The 21333-nt window shown below is 38.1% G+C and overlaps 1 long non-coding RNA gene across 4 annotated transcripts; it reads right to left on the bottom strand.

Annotated features, from left to right (window-relative positions):
• Nucleotides 1-764: 764 nt before the first annotated feature.
• On the bottom strand, nucleotides 765-21332 carry LOC135316610 (uncharacterized). Of its 4 annotated transcripts, none has more exons than XR_010375867.1 (11): nucleotides 21257-21332; nucleotides 20123-20206; nucleotides 19654-19752; nucleotides 19129-19222; nucleotides 18399-18509; nucleotides 17524-17605; nucleotides 9001-9096; nucleotides 6409-6631; nucleotides 5765-5886; nucleotides 4611-4718; nucleotides 765-1668 (listed from the first exon to the last, which is right to left on the bottom strand). It is a non-coding gene; the product is annotated as an uncharacterized LOC135316610 (long non-coding RNA). The 4 variants fall into 4 exon arrangements; XR_010375869.1 differs by having other exon boundaries at nucleotides 768-1668; nucleotides 6518-6631; nucleotides 21257-21331; XR_010375868.1 differs by lacking the exon at nucleotides 6409-6631 and having other exon boundaries at nucleotides 778-1668; nucleotides 19654-19747; nucleotides 20117-20206; nucleotides 21257-21328.
• Nucleotide 21333: the final 1 nt, after the last annotated feature.

Below are 21333 nucleotides of genomic sequence, written 5' to 3'. Positions count from 1 at the left end.
CATTTATGCTCAAGTTATTTCTGTCACGGATTAGTATGTATTCTCCTGAATTACCAAGGCCATAAAGAAACCTTCAGCACTACTACAAACAAAATATTTTAAACATGGAGTGGCACAAAACATATTACTTTCCCCACCCCATTATTTAGTTACATGCATCATTTTAATCCATTAAAGCATTTATTATGTGATTAAAGTCACATACAGTCTACTTTTTGTTAGTGTGGAGCTATGACATTATGATGTGAAGAGTAGCTCTTTTTTGTTACCTTTTTTGTTAAAACAAACTGCCTACAATTCCATAAGCTCCAATCTTGGAAATCAAGCCTTGTTTGTCTTGTATCCTAGTTAGCCAGTAATTTTAACGTAGGTCTATCTGAACTGTGATCTTTCTGCTTAAATGAACAACTAAAATTATCAGTTACTACTTCACCTAAGTGTGTTTTGTTCCTCATTCAAATCCAATGTTACCAGTTGAATACTCAAAATGGTAAAACGAGAATCCATCCATCCACAAAGAGCCTTCAGAAAGTAGCTGAATTAGATACACTTTTAGCAGAAGCCAGTGGAGTTAGTGGGTGAAGGAAGACAAAGTATCAAATCGTGATAGGCTTGAATTCTTAAGGCTAAGTACTTGCCACCTGAGAACAGTAGGAGCCAAAACTGGGAAGTTTTTACAGCTCCAATCTTCTGAAAAACGAACCAGCGATACATTTGAGTTGGCTTAATACAAAAGCTCTGTACATTCCTAGCCCTGGTTTCAATTGAAAGCTTGTTACTCAGCCTTGTAAATTCCCCTAAATTTAAGACATGTAGGACAATAACGTTCTTCCACACAGAAATATGAAAAATATTTTAGCTGATGCAGCAGAAATGTGATGATATGAAGCAAATGTAAAACAGCAGGATTAAAACAATCTGGACATAGCAACATTATGTCACTGTTATCAGTGCCTAGAATTTCTTTATTACACTGTGATGTCTTGTAACAACATCACGAATATCAAGAACATTCTTCAACATGCACGCATTGCTTCCATCAGTGGAGCAAACTGAAGTTACCAAGATAACACTGATACTCTAAGCCCATTTAGTAATGTATCTAATGCTACTTTAAGCGGTTATTATTGTCTTTTCTAAAAAGTCTTGGAAAATAATTAATACTGAAAGAAAAAATGTAAAAATACATCACTAGTAGTAAGAAAAAAAAACAAACAACCAAAACAAAAACCCAAAGAGGCACATCGATACCAAGCTTACCAGCTTGGGCAACATCATGAAACTACTAGAAATTTATTTGTAAGCCTAAGATGTATGTTACTAGATAGCGACTAAAGAGACTTTCCAGTCAAATTACATCTAATAAACCTTTCATGGGTGTGCATCTCATTACCTATTTGACATATGGAAAAACATCTATATTTAAACAATAGCTACATATATGTTATTACTAAACAAAGAACCTCTTGGAACTCTTTCACTGACAGTTCATCAATACTGGATAAAAACTGGATGATTCTCCATCACTGCATGATTATATCCATACTATGGGGGCAGTGATGCATGAAAGCCTCACGGATCTCATCATTTACCCATCAGCATAAGTTACTCCCAAGGTATTTTGAGAGTTAGCCAACATTTGTCTCTAAAAGCAGAGATGAGAAGAATCTGAAGAAAAAAAAAAATCAGTAAAGCAATGGCTGGAAAAAAGAATCTTTCAAGTATTTTCAAGTACTTTCAATCTCCAAGTATTCTTCATTCTTCTTTCTTCCTTTTCTTTCTTACCTCCTTCCTTCCTTCTAGTCTCCTAGGCATCTTTTCCCACTCTTTCTACCACCTCTGCCTCACTTCATCTAAATTGCCTTCCAGCACCAATTATTCCCATGTCCCTGACACAATCCGTTCACTGAAATCAGTGATGATTAGTTAACTCTGACGAGTCCCACTGTTTGTCTGCCACAAACACTCAGAAAGACAATGCTATCTTATGAAGAAATCACTCTGGATGTGACCTCAACAGAACACTTAAAAACTCAATTTAAAAATTCAAAAATAAAAGCCTAATTCCAACTTAACACTGTATGAAAATCGCAGCACCATAAAAAACACTGTACTCTTAAATACAATCCATACAACAGAGTAGCAGGGTCCTCAGTCTGCTGCAGTTAACACTTTCTAATCACTAAACCCCAAACATGGAAAACATTTGTGGTTGAGGGTTATTTAAGATTAGACTAGAATTCTGCGGACGAAGAAATCCTGCTGAAGTAATGGTCACATTAAAGGACCATCACAAACAGGCATGTGTAAGGTAGCTTTGGGCAAACTTGACCTGTGAATAAGAGTCTAAAAATGAAAAATACCATGTCCCAAAGGTCCACATTTGCTTTACCTGACCTCATGTGTGATCAAAAGCACCTGAGCTTATAATCCTTCTCCCTTTCATAGAAGACTGATTCCTTAAATATGCAATTACAAAAGATTTCAAATTTAAAAACACATGGAAATTTATCTGCATTGTCTTAGTAAAGAATACAGAATAATACTGCTCTTCCTCCTCCTCCTATCACATGAAGTGCAACAGGAATGAAGCACCAACCTGATCTTAGGGTTAGGATTTTTGTGGAAGGATGACATCTGGGAATACTCTGCCAGAACTCTACCTCCACTACATCTGTTTTGGTGTCCCACAAAAAGAACAACATGATTTTTATGTGTGACCCCAGGGTCTGGTAATGAAATGCCCTTGGAATAAGCCAAGGAAAAGGAAAGCGTATTTATTTAATACTGATAATTTTGGAATATCTTTAATACTTCTGGTGTTAAATAATTGTTTTTCATTTATTTAGTTGAGTTAAAACACATCTGAAAAAGGACAAAATAGAACTGTACAAACTAGTAATTTTTTGCTAATTATGCATGCCAGTGTGGCAATCAAAATAATAAGGGTGGGACAGCGGGAGACACAGGGGTGGCTCAGATGGACGTGTGTGTGGCTGTTGCACAGTCACTTTGTTGTTCCATCTTTTTACAGGACAGAAGAATGTTTCAAAATTATGGAAAACAAAGCAATCCTTTGTACATATATTATTCTGTCCTCCTAGAAGGCACAGCAAAATGGATCAACTAGCACAAGTACATGTGCACATGCACAAAAACACACATACCCAAGTGGCGATGCTAAGACTAGAAAACTACGGTTGACTGCCTGCAACAGGAGGATGCCTTGAATCCCCAAAACTATCTTTAGCTCAGGGAACTCTGTAAAAGAATTACTGATTTTTGTTTTGAAGTCCTAATATTTAAAGCAAAACACATTTTCTGTTTTCTCTGCAATGCCATCTTTCCAAAAACACTGAAATGCCTCCTCTAAAAGTGCTCTTTTTCTGTTGTAACATATGGTATCCCATCCAGAGAGTCACAAGAGATTTTGTTTCTAATTGATTAAATTGTGTGAGTCACAGACAGGATTTGCACATGGACTGCAAAAGCAACTGCTTGTTTTTCAGGCATTTCATGAAGTAACACATTGCTAGGACAGTTACCTTTGCAGTCCCAGCTATCAAGTGGTCAACAAAAGGCCTCCTCAGAAACATTAAATATGAAACTTCAAATCAAAGCCACTGACTCTGGTGATTTTATTACAAGGCCAGCAGTATTTTGTGGTTTTTTTTTTCTTAAATCTCTTTGTTGCAACTGGGGGATCAAGTGAAAGCCTTATGCCTTCTAGTGTCACAGATATAGAGTAAGACACTGTCAATTCCAATGTTTGAAATCTCACAATATAAAGAAACAGAACCCAAATCCACCACCTTTAGAATCTCAATACAACAAGCCAAATCAGGTCATGGGTGTTTCTGAAGGAAAAGTGGTTTAACTCCTCACTGCTTGGACTGGCAGTACTAGAACTGGTTACTCCAGCATCAAAGTAATTCACAGGTTAGAACCTGCTGGCTGTTCATTCCCCAGGAATTACAGATTGGACATGACAGGAAACAGAAGAATATTAAGTCAGGAAAAAATTAAAAATTTCTCCTGCACCATCTGCTTAAATATTTTCTATCAATGTTAAATGGCTTTTGCATGGACATAAAAGACTATATGGCTCAATATTTCTGATTTTTCCTGAAACTAGCACTCCCACAATTCAAGATACTGGAACTGCTGCAATTATAGGACCAGTTTCACGTGCCTGTCGAAGTTGTTACTACAAGTATGTGAAGTACCGGCAGTATTTCCGAACATTAGTGAAAAGTATAAAATCTGGACTCCAGATTCAAACTCTAGGCCCTGTTTAATTCTTGGTAAATGAATTAAGACTGTAGAAATTATTACTTGAACTCTTTTGATCTTCCTGCACACCAGTATGTTTTGCCTGGTTAAAATAACAGAAAAGAAACCCTAGGAGGGATAGATTTCTCTTATAAAATGGAACCAGTGTCATAAAATTGTTTTGTTTCTATTTGTTATGAGAAATTCAGCATTCTGTGCAAAAAAAAAAATAATCACTTAAGAACTGCCTGTTTATATTACTGCTATGCAAAGATATTTCTTCATTTTCCAGTTAACTAAAAAGCTGAGTAGTCAACTAATCCATTATCTTTACTTACCATGCTGGCTGCTCGAAGCATCTCCTGCTCCATATAGGGTGTCAGATCCAGAGTCTGGCTCTGTCTCCCTTAGGGACTGGGAAATCAGCCCGTGCAAATCCAGAATTGCTAATGACAGAAACAGTAGATTTCAGTTCCCAGATGCAACATATGTCAAAAGATAGCTTTTACACTCAAATCCAGTGAAGGAAAATAGTTTTGACATTTTTGTTTGTTTGTGCTGATAGGTTCAAAACTCTTAATTAAGTCCAAAAATAAGATTAAATTCACTGTGACAGCCTTTAGGTACTCAGAATATTAAATTTACAGCTGGGTATAGAAAACATACATTAAGCATAGTATTGAGAATTACCTCTCCGACAACTTAAGTCAGCTAGATTTTGTCAAACTGGAGAGACAGTTGACAAATGGGGATGTATAACCCATTTAGGTTACTCCTTGTGTTCTCCAAGTTCTGTTGAAGTACTGCACATGCCTAAAGCACTGGCTTCCCTAATAAACAAAGAATCAAGTTTCACACCTTCAAAGAAGGATTTCATCTGGTACTGTACTTCAAATATCTATTGTTGAGTATTTACAATTCTGACATCAGCTATTATCCTTGACAGGGAAAAAGAGAAAATCGTTGCTATAAAAATACACAGAGAAACCAAATGCTAGGTAAGATTTCTGAAACAAATTTCAGTGAGAATTAAAGGTTCTTGGCTTCTTACAAGTACCAACACATTCATTGGTGTCCAGAGACTTCAGTGGATTTATGAATACTTCAGAAATCAATTATTAATTTAGGACTGCAAATCAATATTTAGAAGGACGATTCTTATAGTCCTGTCTTTTGATGACAGAACTTGCTGTATTTGCTTGATTAGAGAATCCTTCCTTGAAAAGTTAGAAGCCACCAGTTGGGGTGGGGGAGGGCAGTAAACAACTTGTACACTTTAAACACTGAATGTTACACTAAAATTATATTTGACAATCACAAAAACACCTCAGTGTATAAAAAAAAAAGAAACTGCTACTGTTTTTAGGGTCTAACTTGCACATTCGCTGTACATTATGAAGTTGGCATACAACTACCCAGCTTTAGATTGCTGTATACACATATTAATCAAGGGAAATATATAATGAATTTGGCTCTTCCCCACTCTACGTACACAGAAGTTGTCTGTTTCCCTCTCAGTTTCTCCACTTAACTCAAATAAGTTGGTTGCAGAACTTGATGGGATTTGGTGGTTTCTGATGCCAGCCCAGATCTCCAGACAACAACTATTCACAGCTGGTTATCAAAAGAACAACAAATAAACATTATGACACAAATATATACTAACTATCTCTTCCTGTTAGTGTCACAATGTTACAAGTTCAGGTAAAGTTTTTAAGCCCAAGTATAAAACACTCTGACTGTACTTTGTACTCAAAAAGTCAACAGAATGCTCTGTTTTGGCTGGCAGCATTAAATAGAGGAAAGTAAATGGCTGATGGCAACGACTAAGATTAAAATTAAGAGTGATGTTAAAAATTACGACTCAGGTGAAGGAAAATCTCAACCAACTTGGAATCAATTGAATGGAATGATCCATTCTAGCTTCATTTCTTACATCTTTCATAGCATGCGTGGTGGGTTGACCTTGGCTGGCTGCCAGATGCCCAACTTTCCCAGTTAAGCCCTTTTTTCCCAAGCTCAGCTTCACTCCTTCATTCCCAACTCCTGTACCTCCCCAAGTGGTACAGGGGGATGAGGGATGGGGGGTTGCAGTCAATCCACCACACTCCCTCTCTGCCACTCCTTCCTCCTCACATTTTTCCCCTGCTCCAGTGCAGGTCCTCCACGAGCCACCGTTTCTGTCAGGAGAAGGTGCTCCTGTGTGGGCTTTCCATTCACTGCAGTTCCTTCAGGAAATATCCACCTGGCATGAGGTTCCCCATGGGCTGCAGTGTGAATATCTGTTCCGCTGTGGTCCTCTTTATGGGCTGCACAGAAACACCTGCTTCACCATGGTTTCTTCCAAAACCTCCACATGCTGCAGGGGAAATATCTGCTTTGACACCTGGAGAACATCCTCCCCTCTCCTCCTCCTCCTCTCACCTCGGTCTCCCCAGGATTGTTTCTTGCACCTTCCCCCCTCACTCCTCACTGTTCTGCAGTGCTTTGCCCCTGTTGAATGTGTTTCCACAGAGGTGCCGCCAGCTTTGCTGATGGGCACAGCTCTGTCCAGCAGCAGGTCTGTTGTGGAGCCAACTGGAACCAGCTGTGTCCAGCACAGGGCAGCCCCTGGCTCTTCTGAGAGTAGCCACCCATGCAGCCCCCACATTATCAAAACCTTGCCAAGTAACTCTAATAGAGCATTAAAAGTTACTTCAGTTAAAATATTATTCAGAGGGAAAAATACACAAAGAGTAAAATATTTTGCTCATAATTTTATCTTTATGTTGCTTGTTTAAGAAGGGATGCAGAACAGCAGGTTCTTGCATTAAGCACCTGTAAAATTTATTCTGTCACGATTGTTGTTTCAGGGAACAGGAGAAAGTGAAGGAAATAATTACAATCTTGACTCTCTCCTGACCTAACTACTGTAAAATTGAAAGCAAACATATGTTCAAGTTAAAGTAATACAAATGCACCTCAACAACTAAACAGTTCACTTATACAGGTTAAAAAAAATAACTTGAAGCTTTGGTAGATAAACTCGGTGCAAAGTTCCAACAGAAACCCAGCAACACGTATGGGTAAAATGCTGCCCAAGACACCCAGAGTCTCCAATTGTTGCGAATGTCTCACAAAGACAGAGCAAACAATGTCATCTGCACGTGGCCTGGACAGTCGTGACATTAAAGAGAGCCTGTTTTCCCAGAAGGCTGGAAAGAAGGTATAACTTCATTCCTTTTAATGAAGGCGGTTTCTTCACAAAAGCCAAGCCATCGTTCTGCCTGAAATACTTGCCTAGACATTTATTTTAAACTAAAGTTCTGTGAATAACCTTGACTTCCACAAAAACACATTTTAAAAAGATTTAAAAAACAATTAAGTTTTAGCGATAAACAGGAATATCATGCTTCCTTAATACAGAATGTAAATGATTGCATTGCTGAGAAAAGGGAAAATTAAGTCCTCTGAGCACCCAATGAACAGGAGTGGAACAAATTTTCTCTCTTCAAATATATCCTTATAGTAATCTGAAGAGAATACTTCCATGATTGTGTAGAGATTTCTTCAAGACCTATTCAATTCCTTATTGTTCAGCTTACAGTGCCAGAAAAAAAGGCCTGTTAAAGTTAACATCTGCTAACTAATCATGAAACAGACCATCACAACATTTATAGGGTTTGAACATAGCTATGAATTTTGATTACTACCAACTTTGACTGGATTAGAGAAGCACTTCACTGTGAGACTTATGAAACCTACAAAAACTTATTCCTTTATAGGAAATGCTTCTAAAAACAAACATTTTCCTTCTGGGTTCTGAAAATATGATCTAGCATTACAAGTATGCCTGATATTATAGATAGAAATAAGACAATCAGGTGAATTATATTCTTCTGAGTTTTTAATTAAATATTTCATTTTTGGAGCGTTAACATCCTATAGTAGAGATTCTGACATGCAAATATTCTTGAGGTGGGCTGCTGCACAGATTTGTTCCATTCCATATGCTTTGCTGTTTGACACAAAGAGTACTTGCACACAGGCTGCATTTCAAGTTTTTGGATCGTTTCCTTTGAGATGATACATTAATATCTGAGTGAGGCAATAAAAAAATTTACTTATAAGCATCTCTTGACCAGCTGCACTCAAGTTGGAACTACTATATTCTCTGTAAACAGACCCCTCATGCAGAAGTCAATTGGATTAGAAAAGCTTTCTATTAAGCCATTGAGTCCAAATCTTTGCATTACGATGGGACTCATTTCTGCTCTGTGCTTAACAAATTATAACCTGCTGATCAATTCTTTAGCATTTCCAATGACATAATTTAAACTGAGATTACTCTCCGTACAAACACACGCATACCGTGCGTGCACACAGAGTTTGTTTCTTTTGCTATCTTTCCAACTTTTAAATACCAAAATACATTCACTTTAAAATTAAAAATCCACATTATTAAAACAAAAAAAAAAACCCTCATTGCAAGAAAAAAAAAATCCATTACAAGAACATTCGATACCTCACTGTAGTTCTGCATTTAATTTGAATGAACTGCTCCCTCCCTTCAGGAAACGTCTCACTCGCATCTATCCCCCTTGCTCCAGACAGCTATGCATTCTAAGAGAACTGAGGACTCAGAGGATGCTAAACACTATAGTCAGATCATATTAATCAAAAGAGGGACAACCAAAGCATTATGTCAAAGACTTGTTAATAACCAGGGAGTATAATGAATGTATGTACCAGCAGGGTAGCCATTGATCCACAGTCCATCACAGATGTCACCAGAACAATCAACTCCAGCGCCCCGTTCATTGAATACGTCATTTCTCCACTGCCCTTTTAAACAGAAATACACACGGATTTTAAATTTCAACACCACCACAGCTAAATTATAAAGAAGGGCTTATTTCAGCCAGTTTTCAATAGCAAAGTGGGTGGTCCTCCAGGCTTTTTATAAATACCCTTCCAACATTTGTGTGAAAAGTTGAATAGGAGACCACACAACAACCGAGGATTATGCAGCACCCCTTTAAAGGGAAAAAGAGGGAGAATCAAACATTTCTTGCCCAAGGTTTGTTACTGTGGGATACTATTATGTGAGGTCCTTCAGTTCATATATTACATTGCATTAAATTACATGGTAAGAATGAATAACTGCTTTGTCACATACAGAATCACACATTATTTTGCTTTTTCAAGATTGTGAAAAGTGAAATAGTGTACCAAACTCAATTCCAAAAAGCTTTGGTTATTTAAATCTGGACTGCATTTGACCCAAGATATACCCTTTACATAAAATAAAGGTTTAAACATTCCTAAGACTGCAAAGCCAAATACCACTGAGGCTTAGGTATGAGCCAATTAAAGTTTCCAACAACGTTAAACCTGCACACGTAATCATGCAATTTAGTATGATGTCATGATGAACGTGCAGATTTCCTAGTGCACCCTTTCCTACTCAGGGTAGTGTAACCTTGAGATGGTTAGTTCACAGCCACAATTTAACTAACATTAACTGATAGCAGAGTCAACCAATCCTTCTTTGTGGTCCTGTACTAGGGGAGGACAGGAAAATTTGTCAGACCTGTATTTGCTGACACGACAGGGAAGGTCACAGTCAGGAACACTGGCTTTAGTTTCAAGTGTGGGAGGAAAGCATTGTATATTGTAGCATGCATTTTTATTCCAAGTGTAAAAAACACCTTGAAGCGTAGAGCTGGCACTGAAAATGAGTCTGAATTGTTCCCATATTACTGGAAGAGTTTAGAGTGAAACTGATAAGGAAATCATCAGACAATGGTCAAAGTACAGTCAAAAGTCCAGGTATGGGAAGTAAAATAGCTCAGTAACAAACATCACGTGTTTTATGTGGTACTAAATCATATTTAGCTATCAGACAACAGTCTTTCAATGACAGAGTACATAAGGAACTGGAGAATAAAAATATTTAAAATCTAAAGTGATCATACTTCTGTTAAGCTGGATATCTGGCTTTTTGTGTGATAACAGCAGAGGTACCAAATAAAGTGCTACTGTAATTCTAAAATGTGCGTGAACCCAGTAGAAACTCCAGATGGATTTAGGGGCTAAAATTCTAGCACTTTGTTTACACCTTCAGCAATTAGAGATGTAAGCTAGAAGATAAAAGCAAAGACAAAGCAGTTCTTTGGAAATATGCATCTTGATGGTACTTGCTGGGTCTATTCCTTCCATCACTTCGAAGCACAGGATGCTATTGTCAGCAGTTATCCCACCGATAGCAGTGCTGTTAGTAACTAACGCACACAAGCTTCAGGCTACACTGGCATTTTCAGTCTTCTCTGCCTAGTGGAAGAGACCTTTAAATCAGCAGTCAGCTAGTTATAATCCTGAATGTACATAGTAACTGGAAGAAGGTCTAGAAGAAACTCACTGTAACTGAACGTGTATCTAAATTAAGTACTGAAATCATAGGGGCCTTCATCTTGCATCCCTGTATGTAAACATGCAATGGGATTCAGCTGTGTACTGCTTCCTCTAGGGAAGGAAAAAGGACAGGAGGTATAAAATATGCAACCTTTGTCGGTGGTTCCTTATCACTACCTGTAAAGGCATTGTGCTTGCTTTCAATCAATTCTGATGATTGCCTACTATTAATGTCACTCTTCTCTTAAGTAATTAACACACCTCTTTCTTAGATTTGCCTTTGTCTCTCTCTGGCACATTTCCTTGTCTAATCCTCTTTTCCAGATGGCATAAGGATGGGAGATAAGTGTTGCTAAAAGTTGCTTAGCAATGCAACACATGCAAGGTTTGGAAATGCTGACGTCCACATAAGCACTATCTATACATCACACATTTATGCAGGGAAATAAAGGCGTGAACAACCAGAGTGACACAGGGGCCTCCAGAAAAAGAGCTACCAGTTAGTACACAAACAAAGGGGAGCAGGAAATGCAAAAAAAGAAAAAGCTGCAAGCTTCCAGTGATGGGCTGTACTATGATGCGGAGTATTTTTGTGTTTGGTTTCGGTTTTAAGCTAGAACAGGAAATTCTGATTTAAACAAAACAAAAACTGTGAGTTTTAGTAAGGTCCTGTATTTTCTGTGACTCAGACATTCAGTAGACACAAAGACATTGCAATCTACTAATATAGACCCAAACAGAAATAAAGACCTTCATAAAGAACTCATGAAGGCAAAGCCATTTATCATCAGCTAGATATTGGCCACAGAAATCCTCCTATGCTAAGAACCAGTAATAAGAAATTTATTGTGGTAACAGCACAATGTAATTGTGGATTGTTTCTAAACTCTAAAGTAAATATCTTTATATGGAATTCATTTAAACCACAATTAAATGTTACAGGTAATAAATAAGAACATTTAGCACATGAACAGTAATAATTTCACAAGGTCATATTGTCATATTATCATATTAATTCATTTCGGCAATAGGCTACTTAAATTGGTTAGCATGACTTATTTGGTGTTTAAAAAAACCTGAGATGTTAGGAATTTATTCATCATGGGGGACAACTTTGAAGCAACTAGTTCTAAGCAAACAACTAAGCAGTAGTAAATCAACTGCAGAAATTCACATGTAGCTTTACTTGGGATAGTCTCTTCCTTAGCAACATTTTTGAATACTAACTTTGATGTAAGTTTCATCAAGTTTTATTCCGGGATTAACAAAACTTTTAATGTTAGTTACTCCCAACATGGCATGGCAGGCAGGTATTCAAAGACAACTGTTTACAAATACAGAGAAAGATGTCATGAATGGGTCATAAGTAATTATCACTTGTCTTTTATTTCAGGAAGCACTTGCCAGTTAATTGATGACATTTCCACTTTTCAGTTAGCGGCTATTACACTTTTTATTGCAATTACTTCTGTTTATTTCAAATTCCAACTCGCCTGCCTCTACGCTCAACTTGCCAGCCTCTAGCAGTGTATGATTTCCACATGCTCTTATTCGGGCTTCTACCAATCATTCTCATTATTTGGCTTTAACCATTCAGACTTATTTGCATGGGCCTAATCTTAAATATAATGTTAAAATTACATAACAGATTTGAGTAATGGCGGAACCGTGCTTTATAACATCTTTGACATTATAGCATATAGCCTCAGTTGACATTAATCTAGACAAACATATCTGTATTTAAATACACGGAGTTAATCCAGTATATCCTGACTATCTGGCTGAATTTGTTCAGATAGTTCATGCTATATAGCCTGGCTTTAGGACTTGGAAGAATCTATGTCTGTTCCAAGAACTATAGGTCAAATGTAAATCTGTTTATGTCAAAAGACACACAAGGGTTTCTCCCCACCCCAAACATCAGAGTTTCTACACACTTCAAAGTTATCAACACTCAAATAGTTTTAATAAAAGAAAACACACTGGCTTAATATACATAAAATATAACTTTTCAATGCTTTTGATCCTTGAATAAAGTATTAATATAATTTTAAATCAAGACACATTAGAGAATAATGTTTTGCTAGCGTTTTTTATATAGGAGTGTGTGTGATCTGACTTATTATTATCTGACTACCTTATTCTTGAATCAGCATGCACTTCAGAATAAGACCAAACCCCCAAATTCTGCAGGCACTTTAGCACCCATTTTAAACACAGATTTCCTCCCTGATTAGATTTTTCATGGGTTTATTTCTGGTCTGATAATTTTTATCAAAACCTTACTTTATCCTTCTCTGAAGGCTTTTCATTATCTGTTTTCTACAGCAAAGGTGGTAACGGAAGCCCTGATGAGTCCTGTTAGGCTGAGTCAGGGAAGCGTTCAACAATGTTTCTCTTTACCAAGACAGACTACCATGATACAAGATTTTCAACAAATCCTCAGTGTAAAATGCTGTATATTATGGCAAAATCTAGATGAACTACAGAAATAGTAGTTTGGTGGGGGTTTTGTTTTGCCTTCGCACACCCCCCCATTACTGGTCTTTATTCTTACATGAAGCCTGCTAATTACATCTTCCCACTGTCTTCTTGTCACATCTTATTATCAAGCATCAGAACCATGTATGAGCTAAAGATCACTAAAAAACACTCAAAAAGGCAATTAAATATACATATTATGCATTCAGAAACATGTTCAGCACACTTCCAGACCACTACTGGGATACAGTTAACTCCTAAAAATTACTTGAGCTATGAGTGATGCAGTAGTCAGTGGTCCTATCCACAAGCAATTAAAATAACAGAGCTCAGCATTTACTCGTGGGGAGACTCATTCATAGCCTTTACAATAGCAACAGCTTTATTTATATTTTTATATCATTATATTGTAACTATAATCATAATCCAGATTTGGGAAGATTTATTCTATCTTCAAAATTCACATCATACAATTCTGAGCAACTGAAATTCCAGTAATGTAAATGCTTTGCATCAGAACTGAAATGATGACTCTTTCAAACAGGTAACTCACATGGATTCTAGGGGGGGCGGGGGAACAAAAGCCTGCAGGTGAAAAAGCCCATAAGGCTTGCCACCTGTTTAGAGTGGTTAACAGGTGTATCAAACAGCAGGCCTTCCTCTGGGAAAGAAGACAAACTAAACACTGCCAAAACACACAAAGAAGTAGCAACAGGGACAGAATGGAACACAGCATCTGCTTACTGGGACTCACACAGCAGCCAGAAATGAGAAATCACAGAAAGGAAAACACTTTCATGGAGAAAATTAGTGTCTTACTTCATTAACCTCTGCAAGCTTAATTTACAAGTCATTGTTTTCTTTCACTCTCAAAGGTGTGCACATACAAACGCACTAAAACCAGACGGGCCACCACAGGTCTCTGGCATGGGGATTGCTGCTGTTGTTGTTGGGGGGTGGGGTGTGTGGGGTTTTTTGTTTTGTTTTTTTCTTTTTTGTTTTTTAAATCAGCGGCTTTCAGGGGCTTTGTTTTGTTACATGTGTTACATGTTCCCTAGTGTTCAGTTAGTTTCTATCTTGCATCTCCTGACAACTTTTTTACCCAATGTGAAATCAGTTTTATGGTTAAGCAGTAGATAAATCAGAGTTGATTGTTATTATTGGACTCCTCTGTTGATATAGTTATAATTATTGCTTGTTTATCAGACACTTAACCTGAATCTCTGAAGGTTTGCAGATTACAATATGCCATTAACTGACAGCACCCCCTTACTAAAAATTTATCACTTGCAAAAGATTGATCTAAAAAGCTAGCCCTGACATTGTTACGGTTAAACTGAAGAGGAAAACCAGACAAGCTCAACATTCATGCTGCTATTCAATCTATTCTATACCACACAGAAGCAATGCTAGAAGAATACCCTAGAGCTCAAAATATTTGCCCATGTTCTGTTTGCCCTAGCAGATTACTTCAGTATGTCCAAGGTACTATTTCAGTAAAGGAAAATAAAAGCAAATCTTTTTCAAACCCCCTACAGTTACACACAGTTTACAAGCACAGAGCTACTTGTCCAAAGTATGGGTACACCAACCGATTAGCAATGAAGTCTCATATTCACTGAGGTATCTGACCATACAAAACAAACTCCAAAATCTCATGTGCAAAAGTTTATGTCGGCAAAGCAGGATAATTTCCAGATCCTTAACTTGAGTTTCTTCGTAACTTGCCCATTTTTGGGCACTGAACCAAGTCTTACCATTTGTGTTATGACTAGGTTTGCATTCCCTGCACTGCCCATACATAATTCCTTTAATTAGTTTTCACATATGTCCTGTTTACTTCCATATTATGTAGGCTCATGTTTTGCTGGAACTGTGGCTTGAATTTTGTCAGTTTGGACTTCAGTGTATGCTGATCTATCACCATATCTGTCAGGAATGCGCTGGTATAAACTTAATACTGCACACACAAACCCAATGGTTAAGCGATTGCATAGCTTTTATCAATTTTTCGTCAGCAACAACGGATCATTAAAGCAGGTGGTAGATCCTGCTAGTTACTTGTACAGTGTCACAACTGGCTGCTGAAAAAACAAGCAGTATTGAAAAATTTATATCCATTAAGTTCATTATTATTATTCTCAGAGTATATTATTGTCAGCTTTCTAATCGGAAATGAAAGAAGCGATCAGGGATACTATAAATTTTGTGAGTGTGACAGCGCCAATGAAGACTTAAGATCTGAGACAGCGTTCAGGGCAGAGAGATAGAAAGGACCATAGTACTTATAAGACCACCACTCAGGGGAACGGCTCCACAAGCAGCATCCTGAAAGAGATTAGAATTGCAGAAACACATGGCTAACTCATTCACCTATAAGGGGTAGGTCACGGGTATGCCTTAGACCCTTTTCAGAAGGCTCCTTAGCTCTTTCCTAGATCTATGGTGACAGGTTAAAAATAAACTTTAGCCTATTATTTTGCCTGAGAAAAAAGTATTTATATGCTTTTATTGTTTTATGTTAACCTATATAATGTGAAAGCAGTATATGAGCAAACACTTACATTAAGTGGATGTGTTTTGTCTTCCGCATAATATAAGCACTAAATCAATCAACAAGATACTGCTGTCAGTACTGTTGGGGTTTTTTTACTTTTGGCCAAAGTATCTTGTCACTTTTGAGCACATACCCAGTGCAAACTTAGAGTACTAAATGCTTACAACCCTGCAGAGACAGACCAGTTACTGAACAAGTGTAAGCCTGAAGAATTAACCAATTCAGTCTCAAAACAGATGCTAGAGAGACACCCAGTGGTGCAAAGCTGTGTGTGCACACGCGCACAGACAGAAACATAGAATACACCCTGCATTCAATGTCTCAAGTGAGAAGCTATTATAACAGCACAATTTTTGTTTAACAGGGTTTGGGTTATAATGAAACAAATGCACAACAGCACTTGTACATATTTTTGTGTCATCTGTTTATCCAGCAAGTATTTATTGTCTTGTCCTACTGATTTTAATTCCCAATTTTCTTTATGTATATTTCCATGAACATATGATTTTTATACTGTATTCAGTAATTAAGTTTAGATCAACAGATTTAACTACAAACTCTTAATGTATATTTAAAAAAATCCGGGGGTGTTAACAGATGCAAAACAAGAACCACACCAAAAAACCAAACCCTTAACTGAAAAGCCAAGATACCTGTGCTTATCTACCACCAATAGCAGACTGAACTGCAAGATACCCAAGTGCTTTGTGCTCTGTTTTAACTACATAAACAGTATTCAGTAGAATTTTGGTTGTGATTTCACGTCTATAGGGAAAAAATCAGTTGGCTAGAGACATGTACTAAAGTTATATTGAATAGCCTTCCCCATAATATTAGCTTCTCCAAACACATACTACTATGAATTTCTACCAAGCCTAGGGAGACCCCTTCTCTTCAACAAGCAGGAAAACTGAATGAGGATCAAAGTCAAAGAAAGAGAGTCTTAAATAATGAAATCAGTACTGGGTTTCTGAACTTCATTATAACCGGGTAATGAAATAGTTTATGAAGTGCCTGTTCCAAATCTTAATATATATCCAACAATTAAAGTTACTGCTTTCAAGTTCTAAAGTTACTACCAATGTATAAAATGCTACTTCTTCAAAGAATCTCTCTGTCCAAACACCAGAGAAATTATGTCAAATCAAAAAAAACATTCCCAAGCACAGATTTGATCTCATTTAGTTGCTCAAAACGTCAGTAATTAATACCAGATTTTTTTTTAACCCTCAGACACTGTGATTGCAATGACAGAATCCCATTCTTGATTTGTCATGCATTAATTCACTGACAGGCTACAACCACATTTGGTCCTCAAGGTCATCTCACTGAATTACTGGAAAATAATCCACAGCACATCTTGTCCTGTTTTTCAGTTCACACCGCAAACGTATCCCCTGATCTTCCTACCTTGAAGTACGCGTCAGTGAGTGTGGGTATTCATAGGCGCTTATACATACATACCCATACACTTCCTCCCAGCTCCAAGTCATTATGTTTACTCCTGTTTTACAAATAAAGAATACTCCAAAAATAATCACAAGAAAACTCCCAAGTAGACTACACATCCAAGAAAAGTTAAACTGAAATGGAATCTGAAGTTCAACTACACAAAATACTATTAGAATATGTTAAAAAATGAAATTTGAAGTCGCTTCATGTGTTACTCAAAAATGGGGACTGAATTTGCTAAATGAACCAACAGTACTAGTTCTAAACATAGATCTTTTCTGTTTATCTGCCTGAAACATCCTCTACCATGATCCTTTGAGCTTTTCCAAGCATACCTGTACAGTTTCTTATAAATCTTCTTTATGTACCTTATATACTGTTCCAACAAGGCAATATTCCATGACCGTGGCATTGACAAGAGTCCAGGCTCCTTCATCATTGTCCTGACTCCTAAAACAGTGAAAAACAAATAGGAAATTCTTAAAGAAAAACAGATTTGGTGACCCAATACACTGGACTATCAGAGAAAGTGAGCCATTAACAATAAACAGTGGCAGTCAGGTCTAGTCCAGACGTTTACAGTCCTTTCCCTGCACTTCAAGCAACCAGTGAAAAGGCACAGTGAAATTCAGTCAACCACATTAGTACCGTCTCTGAATTTGGCCAAAGGATGAGAGCCCTAGAATTCACCTGTAACCTTTTTCATTTAAGCATATTAAAATATGTATTTAATTCTTAAACAGGAAAAAGTCACTAGAAGTAAGAGAACTGGACACAAAACTTTTTGTGATTAACAATTCATTGTGTTTGAAAACAAACCAATTGTATAGAGGCAATTCATTAAGGCAACAGTTCCATTTTCCATGCTAAGTTACTAAACTATTTGTATAATCATGACAGTGCCGCTTGTTTTCTGAGTCTTAACATATCAGCACAGCCTTTTCCCTTGTAGATTATAGCCAGCAACAGCTTTTTTCCCCATCTCTAAATTTTACTAAATATTACTATTTCCCAAACATTACTCTGCATTTTATAGCTCTTATTTTTGAAACAAAAAATAATTTCCACAGATTAAGTCAATGTAAAGTGAGAACAAGAGCTTAAGTTTCCTGGCTTTTGCTAGACCAAAGCCATTTTTTAAAAATGAAATCATTAAATAACTGTATTTACGCAGCATAAAAAGGTCTGTTCAGTCTTGACAGCATAAATTTTAAACATAGGCTACTCAGAAATTCTAACTTACCTTCTCTTATTCCATAGAGGAACTCTCCTTCATCTTTCCCACCATCTTTATCTTGTGATACTTTGTGTCCACAGAGCTTTCCAAACACAAACTGACCAGAGTAAGTGCTCCCTTGAACCAAATATATGAAAAACTTAAATACAGGAAAAAACAACAGATCTGTCAAACATGGTTTAACTTTTTTTTATATATTTAGGGCTCACCAATAAGTGATATTTTACTTACAGACCATGAATAGAAGGCATTCTAAAAGCCTAGAAGTTTATGATTAACAACTATTTATTTTTACTATTAATGCTGTTTAATGAAGACTATAAACATGTTCATTCAGTCTTTAATTTAAAACTAATGAATCATAATCCTTCTGGACTTTAAAGCTAACAGTTATGTGTTAAAAAGAAAAGATTCATACTATGTTCTTTTATGGTTAAAGAACGTATGAAAGAAGTACTTGAATTTCAGTCACCTTAACAGCTTTTTGATGGCAGGTACTCATTCAAATATTCTGTGTCAAAGCCTGACTAATCAGCAGCTTAGTACTAGAAGTACTGTACTGTGAATTTCCTGGTGTATGTGTCATCTTAGGATGACAGATAACTATTCTTCTGTCAAGTATTTACCCAATTTACTTATATAACACACTGTATTCCACATGGTCACCCTTTATTTTCTGTCAGCCTGACAGACTGTCGACTAAAGAGATAGGTGGGTAGAGAAGTCACTGACTTACCTGGTCAGGAATAAGCAGAAACAGGAGAAATTCTTTTCTGGAGCAACTTACTGGGACGGATCTTTAGTCAACAAACTTCTTCCTACTCAGGATGCTAGAAGAAGGATGAATTCATTGAAATGTCCCCTTGGTAAATCACACGAGATGCCCCTCCATAACAGTCTATTCAAGTTCTTTAAATCCATTAACATCTTTGGCCTGACCGTGTGGAGCACTTCATATAACCACAGGTCTGTATATGTGTGCATCTTTGAAGGACTGAGACAGTTATAAAAAATTGATGATACATGTTTCTGGTTTCTACCATTAACACGTTTGATTAACTTTCTGAGGTGACTGAAAGTTAATGCAGCCTAAGTTGAGAGGCCAACAAGAAAACCTGAAAACCACAACTCTTCAGTAAACACCACCAAAGACTAACAACTTGGACTAATTCAGTTTGGCTGCTTGTGAGATGTATTTACACATAAGAATTTAATGGGATTGGGACTTTTTTTAAAGGGTATGTAACAGCTACAGGCTCACCTGTCAACGCCTAGTATTGAAATCCACACCCTGTAATTTCTCCATTGACAAACTTGCCCTCATAATAACTTCCATCTTTAAAGAACTGCTTGTCCTCCCCTAGAAAATAAAACAATACTTACAACCCTGTTTACCAAACAAATTTACACCTGTTTTCAACACATCAAAAGTTGAAACTGTCTTTTTCTCCCTTATATGACTGAATTTATATCTATGTATTATTAGCACCTTCACATGCTTTAAACTTAAGACTTATTATCTTAGCATCCAAACATTGACCCCAAGCAAAGGGATCTACAAAGTACATATGAGGCAGAAATCATAAATCCTTGAAATCAATTTTTTCCCTATTAGCTCTCACAGAACATAATGGAATCAGTTTTTAAACCTCATGAAGTCAAGGATCTGACTTTCACAACAGTCTGTAAGCTCTATAGCTATGCTGGTTTTACTAGTAACAAACACTTACTGTGTTGTGTAAAAAGGTGAGGGGTCCATGTGCCTTCTTGTTCTGCCTTATAGCATGCAAAAGGTTTAAAGGCTACAAATTACCCTGGTTTTTAAAAAAAAAAAAAAAAGGAAAACAGAAAGAATTGTTGCAAGCTCAATTCATTTATGCTCCTCAGGGCTCAGGGCCCTGGGTAGACCCAGTAGGCCCCAATTCCTCCACCAAGACCCACCTGAGGCCTCTCCACACACCCTGCCCAGCATATTAAAAGACAATTACTTAATTACTCAATTATTTAAACAATAAAGACTTAGGTTGAATATTGAGTAGCTAGTAATACAGAAGTACAAGCCCTAACTTTACTCAAGGGCCATCATTTAAAAATTTCAGTATAGACAGCATTTACGTGAAGATACATATATGATTTTGCTTATATAGTCACTTCACATTGCAATGGGAACCCAGGCTCTTAAATAAGGTCACTGTAAGCGCTACAGACTACAGCCAGAAGCCAAAGCATTAGCGACTGCAGCAACTCCGCACAGAACAAGAACGCCACCATAGGAATTAAAGCGTCCGCATTTACATTAGCTTCAACACAGGAGCGCGGGCTTAACGTCTCTCGTCTTAACAAGAAACCAGACTTTGTGCTTCTGGGAAACCCGTCCTCCCCCCTCCAGGGCGGCACCGGGGCTGAGAGCCCTGCCCCGAGGAAAACTCGCGTCCCCAAACAGGAAACAGCAAACCCTGCACAACTGAAAAACCACTACCCCTGACGCACCTAGGCGGGCTGGGCAGGTAAAATGGCGGCGGCCCGCCCCCGGCTCCCCGCCCTCGGCTCCCCGCCCTCTGCCCAGGCAGTCCCCGCCCACCGGCCGCGGCAAGAACCCTCTTGTGCTCATTGGCTGCGCGGGAGCGAGGGGCGGGACGCACAGAGAGCCGAGGAGCGGCCCCGCGCCTGCGCAGTGTCGAAGGGCGCGGAAACCGCCCCGGTGGCGGTGGCGCCGCCGGGCATCTCCCGCGCTCGGTCGCTGCTGCCGTCGCCCGCCCGCCCGCCCGCAGCGTGCGCTTGAGGCCACGCTTCCTCTACCGGGAGGACAGCGGCAGCCGCCCGCCCCTCTACCCTCGGCCGTCCTCACGCCCGCCGCCACCCACCTCCCTCCTCACGGCGCGGCGCCGCGGCAACGCCCACTTCCCCCGTCCCCGCCCCGCGGGTCCAATGGCGGGGCAGC

Source organism: Phalacrocorax carbo, chromosome 20 (assembly GCF_963921805.1).
Source record: "Phalacrocorax carbo chromosome 20, bPhaCar2.1, whole genome shotgun sequence".
NCBI classification, from domain to species: Eukaryota; Metazoa; Chordata; class Aves; order Suliformes; family Phalacrocoracidae; genus Phalacrocorax; species Phalacrocorax carbo.
The sequence above is the reverse complement of the archived record's forward strand: the minus strand, read 5'-3'. Positions and strand labels throughout refer to the sequence as shown.